Source organism: Pseudophryne corroboree, chromosome 11 (assembly GCF_028390025.1).
Source record: "Pseudophryne corroboree isolate aPseCor3 chromosome 11, aPseCor3.hap2, whole genome shotgun sequence".
NCBI classification, from domain to species: domain Eukaryota; kingdom Metazoa; phylum Chordata; class Amphibia; order Anura; family Myobatrachidae; genus Pseudophryne; species Pseudophryne corroboree.
The window spans coordinates 182423387-182442410 of NC_086454.1; the positions used below are offsets into that span (position 1 = coordinate 182423387).

The 19024-nt window shown below is 43.0% G+C and overlaps 1 protein-coding gene across 2 annotated transcripts in view; it reads right to left on the reverse strand.

The window, feature by feature from the left end:
* The window catches only part of LOC134969288 (transmembrane protein 272-like), a 252567-nt gene that overhangs the window by 225110 nt on the left and 8433 nt on the right, over positions 1 to 19024 (reverse strand). The window lies entirely within an intron of this gene.

Consider the following 19024-nt stretch of genomic DNA (forward strand, 5'->3'; position numbering starts at 1 on the left):
AGAGGTTGAGTGATGGATCATTGCCAAGATTTTGCGGACATTAACAACTGAATGTCTGCCTAGAATAAAACCTGTCTGGTCCGGATGTATAATTTGGGGTAAATACAGTTTCAGTCTGTTTGCCAAGATCTTGGTAAACATCTTGTAGTCAAAATTCAATAAAGAAATTGGTCTATAAGAACCTGGATGGGATAACTCCCTTCCCGGTTTCGGAAGCAATTTAATGAGTGCTGAGTTAAAATGAAGAGGCACAGACTGAGTGGTAACTATGTCATTGTAAAATGCGACTAAATTTTCTCCAAACCTAGGCAATAAAATTTTATATAATTCTGCTGTTAAGCCATCCGGACCAGGGGCTTTCATGGGTTTGGAAGACTGAATAGCTTTCATAATTTCGTCAATGGTGATAGGGGCCTCCAGCATATGGGAGAATTCCTCAGGAAACTGTGGGAGGGGGGGAAACGTCCAGGACTGCGAAGTATCATTAATAAGTGAGGGAGAATTGTCGTGGTTAGGGTTAGAATATATTCTTTCATAGAAAGATTTCATGACATCAGTGATCTGGTCACTCGAGTTAGTTAACGAGCCATCTTCACGACGGAGGGGGTGAACTAGCATTTGCGGCTGTGAGCCTTTCAGTAGATTGGAGAGAAGGCGTCCTGTCTTATTACCGAATTTATGGAATTTGTAGTTGGTAGAGAAAAGTGAACGTTCACTTTTACATTTAAAATATTCATCGAAGTGGATCTTGGCTGTGGAATACTCTAATTTATTGGACGGTGAAGGGGCAGATATATACCTTTGATAGGATTCAGTTAATTTGGATTGTAAATTCAAATATGAAGCGGCTAAACGTTTGTTTTCAGCAGCGACATATGCGATGATTACACCTCTGAGGTATGCTTTCCCTGTTTGCCAAAATAAAGAGGGGTTTGAGGATTCACACTCCAAATTAGTATGTTTAAAGTCCATCCATGCGGCTTCTATTTTTTGGCGAAATGTTAATGATTGAGACAAGTAATTATGAAATCTCCAAAGTCTAAACGTGCCTTTATCTAATGTGGACTGCAATGTAATCCAGACTAGTGCATGGTCTGACAAACCTATAGGTTCGATGTTAGCCTCATGTATTGAGGGAAACAATGAGGTAGCTAATAAAATGTAATCAATGCGAGATAGGGTCTGATGTGCGGCCGATAAACAAGTATAGTCCTTGTCAGTCGGATGCATTGTACGCCAAACATCGATTAGGCATAGTTGTTCAGAAAGGGCGGGGATTCCCAATTTTGGTAGGCTGGTATGAGACTTTTGTGAGGAGGATTTGTCTAATATAGGAGATGCTATAAGATTAAAATCGCCTAAAAGAATGAGAGGGCTGGAGCTATAAGGTAACAATTTAGTAAGTAAGTTAGAAAAGAAAGATTTCTTATAGATATTTGGAGCGTAAATCGTGCAAAGGACATAAGGGGATTTATTAAGTAGTATTTCTACAATCAGATACCGACCCTCAGGATCAATCACTGTAGTGGAGATAGAGATGGGTAGGGATTTTTTAACTAAAATGACTACTCCACGTGATTTGGAATTGAAAGGGGCGGCTGCCAACAATTTCCAACCTAGAATCTGCAACTTCAGCGACTCAGAATGTGTTAGGTGTGTCTCCTGAAGGCAAACAATGTCTAATTTCATCTTGGATATATAAGTAAGTATCTTACGTCTTTTAGCTGGAGAATTGATCCCTCCCACATTCCACGTACCTATTCGTACTGACATTTAGGTGATAGGGGTATCAAACAGGGGCCAGAAAGGAACATCCAGACTCAGCCTGTCAATCAAAAAGAAATAGGGGAGGGGGGAGGGGGGAGAGACAGTAGGGAAAATACAAACAGACGGACATAGGAAACATGACCAGTAACATATGCATAACAGAACTAACAAATTCTGCATCCTCAGAAGGAGAATGAGTAATATGTAAGCAAAACTATGAAGTATTATAGAGTACAATAAAGTACAATGCGCAAGAAATGCCTTAGCGAATATAGTACAATCAAAATAAAAATAACTAGTGCAGGCCTCAGCGGTGCACATGGCATAGTATCATGAGCTGCTAAAGTGAAGCCTTACCATCTGGACCTATTGCAAAAAAGAAAAAAGAGAAACAAATACAACAGGCAGAAACAAAGAAAAATACCTGTAGAAATCTAAGCATGTTAAGTGGGTATTTGCCATAAGAAAAAGTAGAGGGTCAATCGCAGACTAGCGGGCGGTGGCGGCTGGAGGGTCAGTAATGTCTGATTGAGAGTTGGTGTTGTCGGCTTCAGCCAAAAAGGCTTCGGCATCAGCGGGGGTGTTGAAGTCTTTGTAGGACGTTCCATCAAATAGACGAAGTCTGGCTAGATACATCAGAGCGAATTTTCGGTGCTGTTCCACCAGGCGAGAACAAATGGGAGAGAAAGCTTTTCGTGCTCGGGATAGTTCAATTGAAAAATCTTGGAAAAGATAAAGTTTAGCTGATTCCCAAATTAAAGGGTTCTTGTTACGGGAGGCCGCCCACAACGTCTGTTTATGTAGGTAATTAAGACAGCGAAAAAGGACTACCCGTGGACGGTTAGCCGCGGTGGGGGACTGATGACCCACTCTGTGAACTCTCTCTATGACAAGATCACTGCATTCCGCTTCTACTCCCAAGATGGTTGGTAAGGTAGACCTTACAAAGTGGGCCAGTGCCGGGCCTTTTACTGACTCTGGTAGTCCAACGAGGCGGATGTTATTTCTTCTCGATCGATTTTCCAGGTCGTCTACTTTATTCCAGAGATAGTAATTGTCTTTCTCCAATTTGGGGACCACCTGAGTAAGCTGTGAGACGTCTTGAAACAAGGTGCCTACTCTGTGTTCCGTTTCCTCAACTCGATGAGTCAGCCGATTTAATTGTGAAGTGATATCTGACACTGCTTGTGATAATAACGGCCCCATAGTCGCCTTGATTGCTTCCACCACATCATTGTAGGTAACATACGAGTCTGGAGGAGCTACAGATTTTTTGGCTGCTGGGGATAGAGCCATGGTGTCTGCGTCTGAGGTTATGTTTGCGTCAGCCCTGCGTTTTTCTTGGCGTTGTTGAAGCGGCTGCGTGGATGCAGAGGATGTAAGGTATTTTTCCATATAAGCAATATCTTGGACCAGGGAGGTAGGTAACAAATTCGAAATGAGAGAGAGTGATTTATCTAGCCAAGGCCTGCAGGGAAGGCTATTTGCGCATTGTATATGCGAGGTTACATATCAAAACTCGTAGATGATTTTTCCCGTGGATGTATCCCTGATAGAGTTAATAGGGCTGTACGTGTTGTGGTGATAGCCAATGGTCTGACCAGCAGCACCGCAAGCTTCTCCACAGTATGCAATAAATCACAGGGACCTTAATCAGTATATTCAGAATTATAGCTGTTGAGTGCACGGGAAACGTGGGGGAGGATTAGGAGATGTTAAAATCCTCAGGTAGCAACAGACCGGGTATATAGGATTAATATATTTACCATGAGATAAATAAATATATTATCTTGTTCAGAGGTGAAAATTTGTCTATTGATAAATGATAAATGCTCCTGTTATTTCTACTGTGGTGCGTTCAATGTCTCACCACACTGTCCAGGAAAGAACCAGCACCAGGAGGGAGAAAGAAGAATGAAAGATTTTTAAAATGGCTGCCGCAGCAGCACAATCCAGGGAGTATATTCTGATGTTAAATACTTCTCTCACCTCTTTTATTGTGGAGGATTATTTGTCCTGAGTGCTAGTGGTGCTCGTCGGGCCCCTGAGGGGAGAGAGGTGATGTCCGCTGGAGGATCTGCGGCGTCCGCGGGTCCGTTTTCCCGCGGCCTCCGGCTTGGAGCTCGGCCGTCGGGCACCCACGCAACTCGAGTCCCCGGCTTGGGTGGAAGTTAAGGCCGCAACCCGCAGAGACCTGTAAAAGTGTCTCCCGGCTCCGCAGCGCTCTGCCAGGTTAGTCGCTGGCGTCAGTAGGGATAGGGGACGGTGTGGGGGACACAAGTTCCGGTGTACAGGGGCTGTAAGATGGGTTTTGTAGACTGTGAGGCAGGAGCTGGCTGTAAATGCTGCTATCCCTCATCCCGGTCAGGCCACGCCCCCCGACTTTGATCCATTCTTATTGATAGACACATCAGCAAGAGTCCCTTACTGACAGCATAGATCACAACAACAGTCTCTTGACTCACAAACTTAAGACTGCTGTCAGTTTCACAATTCTGTATGTCTTACTCACTTGTGACCTTTAAATCTGGCAAAGTCTGTTTGACTATCTTGGACTTCCACTCACACCAATTAAACCTTGACTTTGGCTTCTGGATGTCTTGGGGCTCACTGAATGCAATATTTGCAAATTCTTGATTATACCTCTTAAGTTGTTTGCCAATATCTGATATTGCAAAATACCTTTTCTGTGGCTCAACTTCCATGCTGGTAGTGTCTGGTTCAAATAAATCTCCAACTGCTGGCATGTCCAGTGACACATATTTATTCTACATATAAAATTCCAGCTTTTTTGTGACTCTCTCTGTTTCTTTGACTATGACATCTCAAGACTTGACAAGCCTTTTGGTACTTGGATTCCATAATCTATAACATTTGCTTTCATGACAGTAGCATAGCATGATGTACTTTACTATTTTGAATCCAGCTTGTGTCTTCTTTCCTGTGGTACACATAGGGCATACTTCCAAAAGTTCTGAGATGTTTTACACTGGGTTTTCTCTTTGACCAAGCTTCACTAGGTGTTATGTCCTTTAGAAAAACTGTTCAAGAATGTTTTGGGTTTTTTTTAGATAAACTACTGTGGACATGGCTTTTGTCCAAAACTGTCTAGGACTGCATCCTTCAGCATACTGTATATCTTGCTTTCTCCACTAATGTACGCTTTGCTTGTTCACGTACATAATTTTGTTCAGAAGTACAGGCAATGGTCAATTGATGCTTTATTCCATATTGTCATAATAATAGTGCAACCTCTCTGTTAAGGTATTCTCCACCATTGTTAGATATCAGGGTCTTGATTCTCTGGCTGCTTTTACTATGAGTCTCTTGTCATCTGCAATTTTCTGTGCTACTCCAGATATCTCTCTGATGAAGAACACATGTCATTCCTGTGAAGTCATCTATGAAAGTCACAAAGTATATGTATCCACTTACCTACTTTACTTCAATTGAACCACACCCATATGACTGTACTATCTCAAGTGATTTTGTGGCTCTGCTTATTGACTTGGGAAATGGCTGATGACTTTGTTTCCCTAATATACAGCTCTCACATATAGGTTTCTGTATGACAGTCACTGACATTTCTGTGGCCATCCTGTTATGTAGCTTTTGAATACCATTGTATACAAAATTACAGAATCTTCTATGCCTGAGTTCCAATGACTGTGACTCAGTTGTCATCATCGTGTAACAATGCTGTGTATCAAGGATGTACAATTGCTGACACTTGGCAGGTGGTAGAATCAGAGAAAACACAAGGGACTACTACCCCTGCCTGAGGTAGAGTATGTCAAACACCCATACAGCCCTTTCCAACCCCATGGTCTGCGCCATCTGATGAAGACTTCCTGGCCCCGGCTGTGCAACTCTGCTGGTCATTCTGAGTAAGCTGAGACTTACTCAGATGGCTGAGGGCTTCAGACACAGCACCTCAATCTGTGATACTGCAAAGGGGTGTCTTTTGTCCTCAGGTGCCTCCTACAGCAGTAGAATATTCTCGCCATAATTGTTCTTCTTCTTGTTGTCTTCTATTTGTAAAACCTACTTATTTTTACTAAAAAAATATAATGCAAAAAAACTAAAGAAGTCAAACATACAGTATTTTCAGTCTTTTGAGGCTCATTGTGTTTTTAGGAGGAATTTGATGCTATGAAAGCAATAAAAGCATAGGGATAAGGGGTTGTTGCTGCGTCCAAAGATGTAGCAGTGATGAGAATAGCATCCATCTCTGAATCAAGCCCAAAGCCTGCACAGATCATACTGTTTTGTGTAGTGTTTTAACTCCAGAGATTGATGACAGATTCTAGCCTTATTTGCGCTGAGACATCAAAACCAATGTACATCAACGGCGTTTTGCAAATGACAGCCAAACCTGATGCTTAATAAATACTGTATTTTGATGGTCCAACACACTGACAGTGCCCGCTGGTTTTAATTGAAACCCAAACCGACACTTAGCAACTCTACCCCTTATTCCTGTGCTTTTACTGCTTTCATAGCATCACATTCCTCCTAAAAACACAATGAGCCACAAAAGACTGAAGATATGTTTGACTTCTTTAGTTTTTTTTTTATGATGTTTTTTATTGAAGTAAAAATAAGTACATTTTACAAATAGAAGACAACAACAAGAAGAACAATTATGGGTCCCTGTATTCTTAAACAATAAACACGCACCATGTGAGAGACTTCATTAGTTTAATACACACACTACAGTAGTTACATGCATATTACTCAGCTCAGTCATTTACTGTCTGTACGATACAGGTGTAGCCACACCACAATTAGTGTGCACATTTACAGGGGCACGCGAGTAGTGAGTCACTACCCCCATCTGTTCAATGTATTTGTGGCATCGGGCAGCGAGGGGGCTGTTCACAATGGTGCAAATCACCACGACTCACATCATAAGCCCTCGGTGTCCACTTATTCAGAGAAATGGGCGGATCTGGGAGGCTAGTTCACTCACTATGAAGTCTGAGAGAGCTCCCTGATGTTCTGGCACTCCAGGGAGTAGGCAACTATGAAATAGGCTTTGCATGCTTCTTAATAAAATTGTGTGGTACTGTAAATGTACTAAGGGGTCTATTCATGAAGCAGTGAAAAGTGTGGAGAAGTGAGCCAGTGGGGAAGTTAGCCATGGCAACCAATCAGTATTGAAGTAACGTTTAAAATTTGCATACTATACAACTGAACAGAGCAGTTGATTGGTTGCCATGGGCATCTTCTCCACAGAAAGAATTAATAAAAATAAAAACATAGCGCTTATTAATCCACCAAAAAATCTATACACATATACCACTTCAATAAATAACAAATCTCTGCAGCTCCTACTGGCGGTGCTGTTCCACCCACTACAAAAAAGTTACAAAAAATAATTTATAGGAGCGCTGAAAAAATGTCATTCAATTACTTAATAGTAGTTTTATTTAAATACATTCATAAGACAAAATAAAAATACTTTAAAATTGTGCAATTTGATTCAAGCCCATGTCCATATCTCCTTAAAAAGCCATCTCAAAAGGCTATATATGTACCAGTCCAACTGACTGTTTGTAACAGACTTGTGTCTCAGTGCTCCAATGGACACCAAATCCCTTTATGTAACAGTTTTTTACAGTCTCTGTGGTACCACTTAATTTTGTCAATTTTGTACGGGGGAGAGCGCTGTGGCTGCCTGAATAACCACAGCGGTATGCTACGACCCCTAGTTTTTGCAACCGTAATATGGAGAGCTTGTTACTCACGGCTGTCACGGTTGTTCACGGCTCTCACGGCTTTAGCTTCTCTTGCAAGGGGAGCGGACCTCCTTAGCCAGGCACCGCTTCAGCTGTGTCCCCAATCAGAACGGCTCGTCGACCCGCCGTGCAGTCACAAGGAAGATGGTTGGACTATGGGCAGTAGAATCCCAGCAAAAATTCCCTCCTTACGTGTTTCTCCGCCGTTAGGGCAAGCGGTTTCATCAGAGGAATAGTGTGATTGAATTGTCAGCTCCTTTTAAAGCAGATCCAGCCAATCATTCTACTGATTACATTAATTGCACTCAGATGTTTAGCAATGTTCACATAGCTAATATAATACATGAGCTTGAATATTTAAACAAACGAACAAAAAACAATCATTCATAATAATTTCTGATGGTTAGTGTTAGATTCTTTGGTGGTAACATGTTTTAAACTTATAATAATAGTGTTTAATGTTTAAAATATATCAAAAGTAAAGTTTAAAATTTATTACAGACTGACCAGGAGACTATCATACATAAAACCCTTTACACTCACGTGCAGCAACAATAGCTTAGAGGGTTTGTAAAGTGCATACAATGCATAGAGTCCCGGGTACAAATTCCTCCAGGAACTATTATTCATGTGCAATTTAGTACTTAGACTGTACTTCATATGTTTTAATTATTAAGCACAAACTTTAAAGGTATATATACACTTTAAAAATATATATACACACAAAAGTAAAGTTTAAAATGTATTACAGACTGACCAGGAGACTATAACATACATAAAACCCTCTACAATCATGTGCAGCATCAATAGCTTAGAGGGTTTGTAAAGTGCATACAATGCATAGAGTCCCGGGTTCAAATCCCTCCAGGAACTATTATTCATGTGCAATTTAGTACTTAGATTCTACTTCATACGTTTTAATTATTAAGCACAAACTTTAAAGGTATATATACACTTTAAAAATATATATACACATGCATTTCTTCAGAGCATTCTCTTACATATAGAACTAATCACAGCCATTATAATGTATTAAGTATTTCACTAGAGACCTAATATCTATACACACGACTATGTGAGACAATTAGCTTTTAAGGTGCCGTATCTAGACTGATCACAGATCCCTTTTACCAATTAAACTGTACAATAAACAATCTCATATGCAATCTTAGGTATCCGCTTTTATATTGAAACAATTATAGGATTAAATATATCAAAATTCTAATGACCATAAATTACAGAGATATGTTGGACAGATTTCTTCATCAATTTTTCATTAATGTTTAAACGTCCAAACGTCAATAGATCATCCATTACTCTTATTCTTAACTAAACCAATAAGAAGAACAAGGGCAAAAGGATAGATGGTGGGAAAATCGATAAGGATATATACTAATAATAGTTATATTAATAATATAACAATGGAAAGGGTGGGGTAAAGGAGAGGTAAGGAGATGGGTCGATACGAGCCTAACAACCTCCAATGTTGTTCAATTCAATATTCTCATTGAGACCCTCTGGAATGAGAGTACCCAATGAGAATATCCAGAAGGCCTCTCTAGTGCATAATCGATTAAATCTGTCCCCACCTCTTGGGGTGGGAGCTATCGATTCAATCCCCTGAACAGTTAACACTTCAACGTTCCCAGCATGATGGTATACTACATGTCTCGAGAGGCTGTGTTTAAGATTCCTCTTTATTACATTCCTCCTATGCTCAAGGAACCTCGTGTTCAGACTCCTAGTGGTCCTACCCATGTATTGTTTACCACACTTACAGCTCACTAAATATATAACATAGGATTGTTGACAATTAATAACAGTCTCTATATCGAATGTGTGTCCCAAATTAGAAGATTTAAAGCTCATACTCCTATTCAGTATAAACGGGAAGGTCAGGCAGTTTTTTCTTCCACATTTAAGACAACCCCTCAGGGTTGTTAACCAATTATTAGTTGTTAAGGTGCCGCTATTTGTCCCTGAAAAAAAACTTGGAGAGATAACGTTCTTTATATTTTTAGCCTTACGAAAAACCACTTTTACCGAGTCCCCCAGAGATGGTTTTAAAGTTGTATCTAATTTAAGGATTTCAAAGTTTTTATTTAGTATGTTCTTGATTTCATTCGAGCATACGTTGTATTTGGTTATGATCGGACATATTATTATATCATCTATAATGCTAACCTTCTGTGTCTCCTCACTCTTGGATTTATGTAAGAGTGATAATCTATCTCTTGACGCAGCTTTCTCAAATGACTCCTCTAATAATCTTAAGGGATACTGGTCCAAAAATGCTTCAGAAAGAATAACAGCATGTTTATTAAACTCACTTGCCTCTGTACAGTTTCTCTTCATCCTTAAATATTGTCAAACTGGAATGTTGTCTTTCCACTTTTGGTGGTGACAGCTATTGTAATTCAGATAGCTGTTAGAATCTACTTCTTTCCTAAATGTACCAGTTGTAATATTACATTCCCTGACAGAGAGAGCAACATCAAGATAGTTCATGTGTGTAGAGTGACAAGAGTGTGTAAACTTAAGACCAAACGTGTTAGAATTAATAAAGGAAATAAAGGAAGAAATAGTAGAGGCCCATCCCAAATAATAAAAAGATTATCTATGTACCGACCATACAGCACCAAGTTCGCCCTCTATGCCCCCCCCCCAGATGTATTCTTCTTCGAAGCGGCCCATATATAAATTAGCAAAGCTAGGGGCGAACTTAGTGCCCATGGCGGTACCGTGCACTTGAAGGAAAAACTGTGAATTAAACAAAAAATAGTTTCTCCACAGGCTCACTTCTTCACACTATTCACTGCTTTATGACTTGACCCCTAAGTGCTAATTTTCAAAGCTGCAGCATTTATTGTGGTTTTGGCTACTGGAAATAAAGTAGCAAAGTGTTTTGTACTTAATAACATTTCCATTTTAAATCCAGAGTATAAAACCTCAGAAGATGCAGTGGCCTTGGAAAATGGTGGAATAAATAGCAACAAATTACTCATTTGATATGTGATTGGTTGCTCTGGAACACTTGGCAATGAGCATGAGACCACTGACAACAAGCAGGTAATTTAAAAGTAATTAGAAGCTTTACTGTGGGGCATTATTGTGTGGGGGATAACTGTGTGTGGCATAGCATGTAATGGGCATTAAGGTGTTTGGCATAATATGTAAAGGGCATTATGGTGTGTGGCATAACATGTAATGGGCATTAAGGTGTGTGGCATAATATGTAATGGGCATTACGTGTGTGGCATATCATGTAATGGGCATTTTATGGTGTGTGGCATAATATGTAATGGGCATTACTGTGTGTGGCATACTGTGTAATGAGTGATATGGTGTATTGCAAATAGTGTAATGGGCATTATGGTGTATCATTGTGTAATGGGCATTACGCTGTGTGGCATAATGTGTAATGGGCATTAAGGTGTGTGGCATACTGTGTAATGGGCATTACAGTGTGTGGAATAATGTGTAATGAGCATTATGGTGTGTGGCATATTGTGTAAGGGGCAGTACTATAAGGATGAAAAATGACAAATAATGTAAGGAGCATGAATCAGGATTTTTAGTATTCCTTTGGTGGCCAATGTCTGGGCATGCAGGTTGAAAAAATAGGATTTTGGTACCTACCAGTAAATCCTTTTCTCCTAGTCCATAGAGGATGCTGGGGACTCCAAAAGGACCATGGGGTATAGACAGGATCCGCAGGAGCTTGGGCACACTGAAAAGACTTAAACTGGGTGTGAACTGGCTCCTCCCTCTATGCCCCTCCTCTAGACCTCAGTTATAGGAACTATGCCCAGGAGAGACGTACATTTCGAGGAAAGGATTTTTGTGTAAACTAAGAGCTACAAACATACCAGACCACACCACAAACATACCGTACAACCGGAGTAGCAGTAAACCAGATAACAGTATGAATTAACAACAGCAACAAGCTGAAAACAAGAAATACACAATCCATGTATAAACTAAGTTAACCAACAAGAATACACTGCAAGTAACAGTCCGCACTGGGATGGGCGCCCAGCATCCTCAACGGACTAGGAGAAAAGAATTTACCAGTAGGTACCAAAATCCTATTTTCTCTTACATCCTAGAGGATGTTGGGAACTCCAAAAGGACCATGGGGTTTATACCAAAGCTCCAGACCGGGCGGGAGAGTGCGGATGACTCTGCAGCACTGACTGAGCAAACGCAAGGTCCTCATCAGCCAGGGTATCAAACTTATAGAACTTAGCAAAAGTGTTTGAACCCGACCAGGTGGCCGCTCGGCAAAGCTGTAAAGCCAAGACGCCTCGGGCAGCCGCCCAAGACGAGCCCACTTTTCTGGTAGAATGGGCTTTTACTGACTTCGGCACTGGTAGCCCGGCCGAAGAATGAGCCTGCTGAATCGTACTACAAATCCAGCGTGCAATAGTCTGTTTTGAAGCAGGATGACCAATCTTGTTAAAAGCATACAGGACAAACAGCGCCTCAGTCTTCCTGGCAACAGCCGTTCTGGCGACGTAGATCTTCAAAGCTCTCACCACATCCAGAGACTTTGGAACTGCCACAGCATCCGTAGCCACCGGCACCACAATAGGTTGGTTAATGTGAAACGAAGAAACCACCTTCGGCAGAAATTGTTGACGAGTCCTCAATTCCGCCCTATCCGAATGAAAAATCAAGTACGGGCTCTTATGAGATAAGGCCGCCAACTCTGACACTCGTCTGGCAGACGCCAGCGCCAACAGCATGACTACCTTCCAAGTGAGAAACTTCAACTCAACCTTACGCAAAGGTTCAAACCAGGAAGACATGAGAAACTGTAAGACCACGTCAAGATCCCATGGAGCCACAGGAGGTACAAACGGAGGATTGATATGCAATACTCCTTTCAAAAACGTCTGAACCTCTGGGAGGACAGCTAATTCCTTTTGAAAGAAAATAGACAAAGCCGAAATCTGCACTTTGATGGAGCCCAATTTCAGGCCTGCATCTACACCTGCCTGCAAAAAGTGGAGAAAATTACCCAAATGAAAATCTTCCGCAGGAGCCATTTTAGTCTCACACCAGGAAACATACTTCCTCCAAATACGGTGATAATGTTTCGCCGTAACCTCCTTCCTAGCCTTAATGAGAGTAGGAATGACCTCTCCTGGAATACCCTTACGAGCTAAGATCTGGCGCTCAACTTCCATGCCGTCAAACGCAGCCGCGGTAAGTCTGGAAACACGCATGGACCCTGTGACAACAGGTCCTCTCTTAGAGGAAACGGCCAAGGATCTTCCACCAGTAATTCCTGAAGATCCGGGTACCAGGCCCTTCTTGGCCAATCTGGAACGACGAGAATCGCCTGAACCCTTGCTCGACGAATGATCCCCAGTACCTTTGGAATGAGAGGAAGTGGAGGGAATACATACACCGACTTGAACACCCACGGATTCACCAGGGCATCCACCGCACTGGCTTGGGGGTCCCTTGACCTGGAACAATATCTCGGGAGCTTCTTGTTGAGACGAGACGCCATCATGTCGATCAACGCCATCATGTCGATCAACAGAAGACCGCTGACAGGGCGCTCACGTGTTATTCCGCCCAGCGAAGGATTCTTGTGGCCTCTGCCATTGCCGCTCTGCTCCTTGTTCCGCCTTGACGGTTTATATGTGCCACCGCTGTGATGTTGTCTGACTGTACCAGGACAGGTCGACCCTGAAGAAGGCTTCTTGCTTGTAGCAAGCCGTTGTAAATGGCTCTTAACTCGAGAACATTTATGTGGAGACACGCTTCCTGGAGCGACCATCTCCCCTGGAAGTTTCTTCCTTTGTCAGAAGCACCCAGTCCAGGATACCGAACCGGCGACCTTCTAGGAGGTGAGAACTTTGTAGCCACCACAGGAGAGAAATTCTGGCTCTGGGAGATAGACTTATCTTCCGGTGCATGTGCAGGTGAAACCCGGACCATTTGCTCAGTAAGTCCCACTGAAACACCCGGGCATGAAACCTACCAAACGGAATGGCTTCGTACGCCGCAACCATTTTCCCCAGAACCCGAGTACAGTTATGGACTGACACACTCGTCGGCCTCAGAAGTTCCCTGACCATCGACTGCAGTTCCAGAGCTTTTTCTTCTGGAAGAAATACTCTCCGTAACTCTGTGTCCAGAATCATGCCCAGAAAGGACAGTCGAGTGTTCGGAATCAACTGAGATTTCGGCAAATTGAGCACCCAACCGTGCTGTCGCAGCACCGACAGCACCAAATTTACACTCCTCAGCAACCGTTCCTTGGACCTCGCCTTTATCAGGAGATCGTTCAAGTACGGGATAATTGTAACCCCTCGCTTGCGAAGGAGAACCATCATTTCTGCCATGACCTTGGTGAAAATCCTCGGGGCCGTGGAAAGCCCAAACGGCAACGTCTGAAATTGGTAATGAGAATCCTGTATCGCAAACCTGAGGAAGGCCTGATGCGAGGGATATATCGGGACATGTAAGTAGGCATCCTTTATGTCGACTGACGCCATAAAATCCCCCCCTTCTAGGCTGGAAATCACCGCTCGAAGAGATTCCATCTTGAACTTGAAAACTTTCAAGTATGGATTGAGGGATTTTAGATTCAGAATCGGTCTGACCGAACCGTCCGGTTTCGGCACAACAAATAGGCTCGAGTAGAACCCCTCCCCCCGTTGTGATGGGGGAACGGGAACAATGACCCTCTGTTGACACAATTTTTGTATCGCTGCCAGCACCACCTCCCTGTCCGGAGGAGACACTGGTAAGGCCGAAATGAAAAACCGGTGAGGGGGCACCTCCGGAAACTCCAGCTTGTATCCCTGTGACACAATCTCAAGGATCTAGGTCTGATTGAATCCAGATATATGGGGAAAGAGAAGGACAAAAGTATTCCTTTTTGGGAGCACTCTTATTTGAAAATGGACAGTCAATCAAAACAGTATAAGGTAGATAATGTAATGATGAATAATCTAAAACATAACATTTATTCTGTTCCTTTAAAATATCAACCTGTATGGTCCAAAATAATTAGAATCTCTATCTTAATTTCTAAATAAGAGATAGAAAGGTGAAATATAGATTAAAATAGTTAGAGTGGGCAGCATAGGTATGCTCCACCAGTGTTGTCAGGTGAAAATATAGGTGATCATCTTGGTGATATCCACAGTGCCTGGTATTCCTAAGTGGTCTCCCCTCAAAGTACTAGCCAGGTCTATCCTATCAGCTTCCGAGATTGAAGATCGGGCTACTTTCAGGATAGTACGACCTTGAACAGTGAAGATGATAAATGAAGGAAGAAAGAACCCACTTCTGCTGTCTGTACTCTGCCTGCTATACGTCACTGAATAAATTGGCCCCAGGCTTTTCCAGATGAGAGAGTGTTGGAAAAGAGAGCCATAACCAGTCTAGGAGTGGAATAATTCACTGGATATCACGGTCATGTTCCACTTTCAATATAAGAAAGAAGAAAGAAAGAAGACACTTCTGCTTTCTGTTGTGACAGCAAGATGTACGCTGAAAAGGACAAAGCCCTTGCCAGCACTGCTGTCAGACAGATGAGAGAGTGATAGAAAAGGTAAGAAGAGGTACAGATCAATGAGAATAAGTATTGGGATGTTAAATATTAATTATGTTGATTCATTCATTTGAAGACATAGAGAAGAACAACATCCCAGTCACATATATAATTGATCACCTCTAAATATGGAAACCAAATGTACACACTGACATCAATAAATACGCTAATAATTCTGAATGGCAAATAAGCTGGAGTTCTAGCACATTAGTTCAATTGCGTGTATTATATCCTGAACATTTAGGCATTCGACATATCATAATAATTCCGGTTAAATGATCAAACCGGAGTAACAGTGTCTGTGGAGATAAACAGAATCCTATTCACCTGAAACACATTATTAAATGATGGGTCATTAGTAACATAGTAACCTTGATCTCTCACATAAATAGGCTAAAATGAAACAATGTTGCAAAAGAAGTCATCAAACATAAATCTTCAGAATCATTCAAAGATTCATGAGTCTTCTATCAAACGAACTGTAAAATGAGCCTATATCCGTTCTGACAGGTTGAAATGATAATCATTGATACTGAATTTTCATAGAGAAAAAGGGGTGATAACTGCACATATGAATCCTTAATTATACTCATAACTATTGCAAGATTACAGATGGTATGTCATCAGAAAAAAGGAAGGAATTCATAAGAATAATTCAGAGAATCAATTTCTGCTGATAGAGCTATATATTAAATTCATAGCAGTTCTGGCACAATGAATTACTAATCAATAGTGTAAAGCAGTCGTGGATCAGACCTTTTTACAGAAAAGTAAATTGCAACAAATGTAACAAATATACCAAAGCACCTCCATGATAATTTTTTGATAATTTATAGGGAACAGCAGGGAAATGTTCTTAACTGACACGGATACTGAGTATATGTATTAATAAATTCAAGTGTCAAACCTGCAGTCAGGTATATATATAAACATATATGCGTCCCCGGTAAGTGGTCCTCAAATATTGGCGTGAAAATGTGAGGGGAAGGAGGGGGAAACAGGACAAATGTAGCCGAAGGTGAGCACTAACAGATAAGGAGCATTACATTACCAAACGCCGCTCCAAACCAAATTGGATGCCGGCGTTGTCAGTCTCCTCTGCCGCTCCCAGCCAGCCTGCTTCCACTCTCCGTATACACCTCACACACGCCGAGGTGCAGCGGCCGCCCGCACTAGGAAGGGGGGCGTGGACGCACAACGTCCTTTGATGACGTCAGTCCCGACGTACATTTCACCGCTGAGACACAATCTCTAGGACCCAAGGATCCAGGTCTGATTGAATCCAGACCTGACTGAAGACTCGCAGACGGCCCCCCACTGGTCCGGACTCCCTCAGGGAAGCCCCAGCATCATGCGGTGGACTTGGTAGAGGCAGGGGAGGACTTTTGGTCCTGGCCGCCGGACACGGCATGTGACTTCCTTCCCTTTCCTCTACCCTTAGAAGCGAGGAAGGACGAACCTTTCCCACGCCTGTATTTATTGGGACGAAAGGACTGCATCTGCTGATGTGGTGCCTTTTTGTGTTGTGTGGGAACATAGGGAAGAAAAGAGGACTTACCCGCCATCGTTGTAGAGACTAGGTCCGCCAAGCCATCCCCAAACAAGACATTACCTTTGAAGGGTAAAGCTTCCATAGCTCTCTTGGAGTCCGCATCAGCATTCCATTGATGGATCCACAACGCCCTCCTGGCCGATATCGACATGGCATTGGCTCTTGATCCCAAGAGACAAACATCCCTCGCCGCATCCTTCAGGTAATCTGCAGCGTCCTTGATATAACCAAGAGTCAAAAGAACATTATCTTTATCAAGGGAATCCATATCAGCAGCTAAATTCTCAGCCCATTTAGCAATAGCACTACTCACCCATACCGACGCCACCGCAGGTCTGAGCAATGCACCCGAATTAGCGAAAATGGACTTCAGAGACGTCTTCAGCTTGCGATCCGCCGGATCCTTGAGAGCTGCCGTGTCAGGAGACAGAAGCGCCACTTTCTTAGACAAACGAGATAGAGCTTTGTCAACATTTGGAGACGACTCCCATTTTTCCCTGTCATCAGAGGGGAAAGGATACGCCATGTAAATCCTCTTGGGAATCTGCCACCTCTTGTCCGGCGACTCCCAAGCCTTTTCACAAAGAGTATTCATTTCATGAGAGGGAGGAAACTTCACCTCAGGTTTTTTTCCCCTTAAACAAGCAAATCCTTTTTTTCCTGTACCGCAGGTTCATCAGAAATGCGTAAAACATCTTTCATAGCCACAATCATGTACTGAATACTCTTCACTAAACGTGGATGCAAAGCAGCCTCAGTGAAATCGACCTCGGAATCAGAGTCCGTGTCGGTATCAGTATCTACCACTTGAGTAAATGGCCGCTTTTGCGACCCCGACGGGGTCTGCACCAGAGACAAAGCCTCCTCTATGGACTTTTTCCACACCTGTGTCTGTGACTCAGACTTATCCAATCTCTTTGATAAAGAAGCTACATTTGTATTGATTGTACTTAGCAATGTGAGTAAATCAGGTGTCGGCAGGCCCAAATCTAGACCCGCATCCGCTCCCCCAACAACCTCCTCCAGTGAATAACATTCAGCCTCAGACATGCCGACACGTATTATCGACACACGGACACACACAGAATGTCTCAGCTAGGGGACAGGCCCACAATGAAGCCCAGATAGAGGACACAGAGGGAGTATGCCAGCTCACACCCCAGCGCCCCAATATCCCCTCAAGGGATATATGTGACCAGCGCTGCTTAAATTATAATAAAAATGCACCACAACTGCGCCCCCCCCCTCCCCCTGTTACTTGAGAGGAGCTGTGGAGGCCCCGGGCCAGCGTCTCCTTCAGCCGCGTGTGGAGGAGAAAATGGCGCTGTGAGCCGCGCGGCTAAGCTCCGCCCCTTCCCGTATCGCTTCAGCGAGCCAGATTTGAAAATTTGAAAATGCCGGCGGGGTCTGCGAAATGGTGCCGAGGCACCGAAAAGGCTTCTGCCGGCTCCCGGACCCCAGTAACATGCTGCCCAGGGCGCCCCCCCCAGCGCCCTGCACCCTGTGAGTGCCGTTAGTGATAGTGTGTGGGAGCATGGAGCGCAGCGTTACGGCTGCGCAGTACCTGGTTACTGAAGTCTTCTGCCGTCCTGAAGTCTTCTGTTCTTCTTATACTCACCCGACTTCTTTCTTCTGGCTTCAGTGAGGGGGGTGACGGTGTGGCTCCGGGAACAAGCAGCTAGGCGCACCAAGTGATCGAACCCTCTGAAGCTAATGGTGTCCAGTAGCCGAGAAGCAGAGCCCTTAAACTAAGAAGAAGTAGGTCCTGCTTCTCTCCCCTCACTCCCACGCTGCAGGGAGCCTGTAGCCAGCAGGTCTCCCTGAAAATAAAAAACCTAACAAAAGTCTTTTCAAGAGAAACTCAGGAGAGCTCCCCTAGTGAGTGTCCAGTCAGTCCTGGGCACAAAGTCTAACTGAGGTCTAGAGGAGGGGCATAGAGGGAGGAGCCAGTTCACACCCAGTTTAAGTCTTTTCAGTGTGCCCAAGCTCCTGCGGATCCTGTCTATACCCCATGGTCCTTTTGGAGTCCCCAGCATCCTCTAGGACGTAAGAGAAACTGGGGTATAAGGTAGTCTTTTTCTGCAAGGCCAAGCCCCTTACAGTGAGTTTACACACCATTTTTGGGGAATGCGCCTGATGGTGCTAACTGAATGTGTAACCACTGTATATCATGACACCATATATCATTATCCATATGATTATACCAGTCATATTTAACGTTACTTCCACCTAGCAGATCAGTGAATACTGTTACAGCTCAAAAATAAGTAACTGAGCTCCAATATTACTTAATGTTGTACAATGTTTAATAGTCAAGACTGTTTCAATTTCAAGTATAACAGTACACAAATTGATACAACATGTATCAATTCATGACAAGCATAT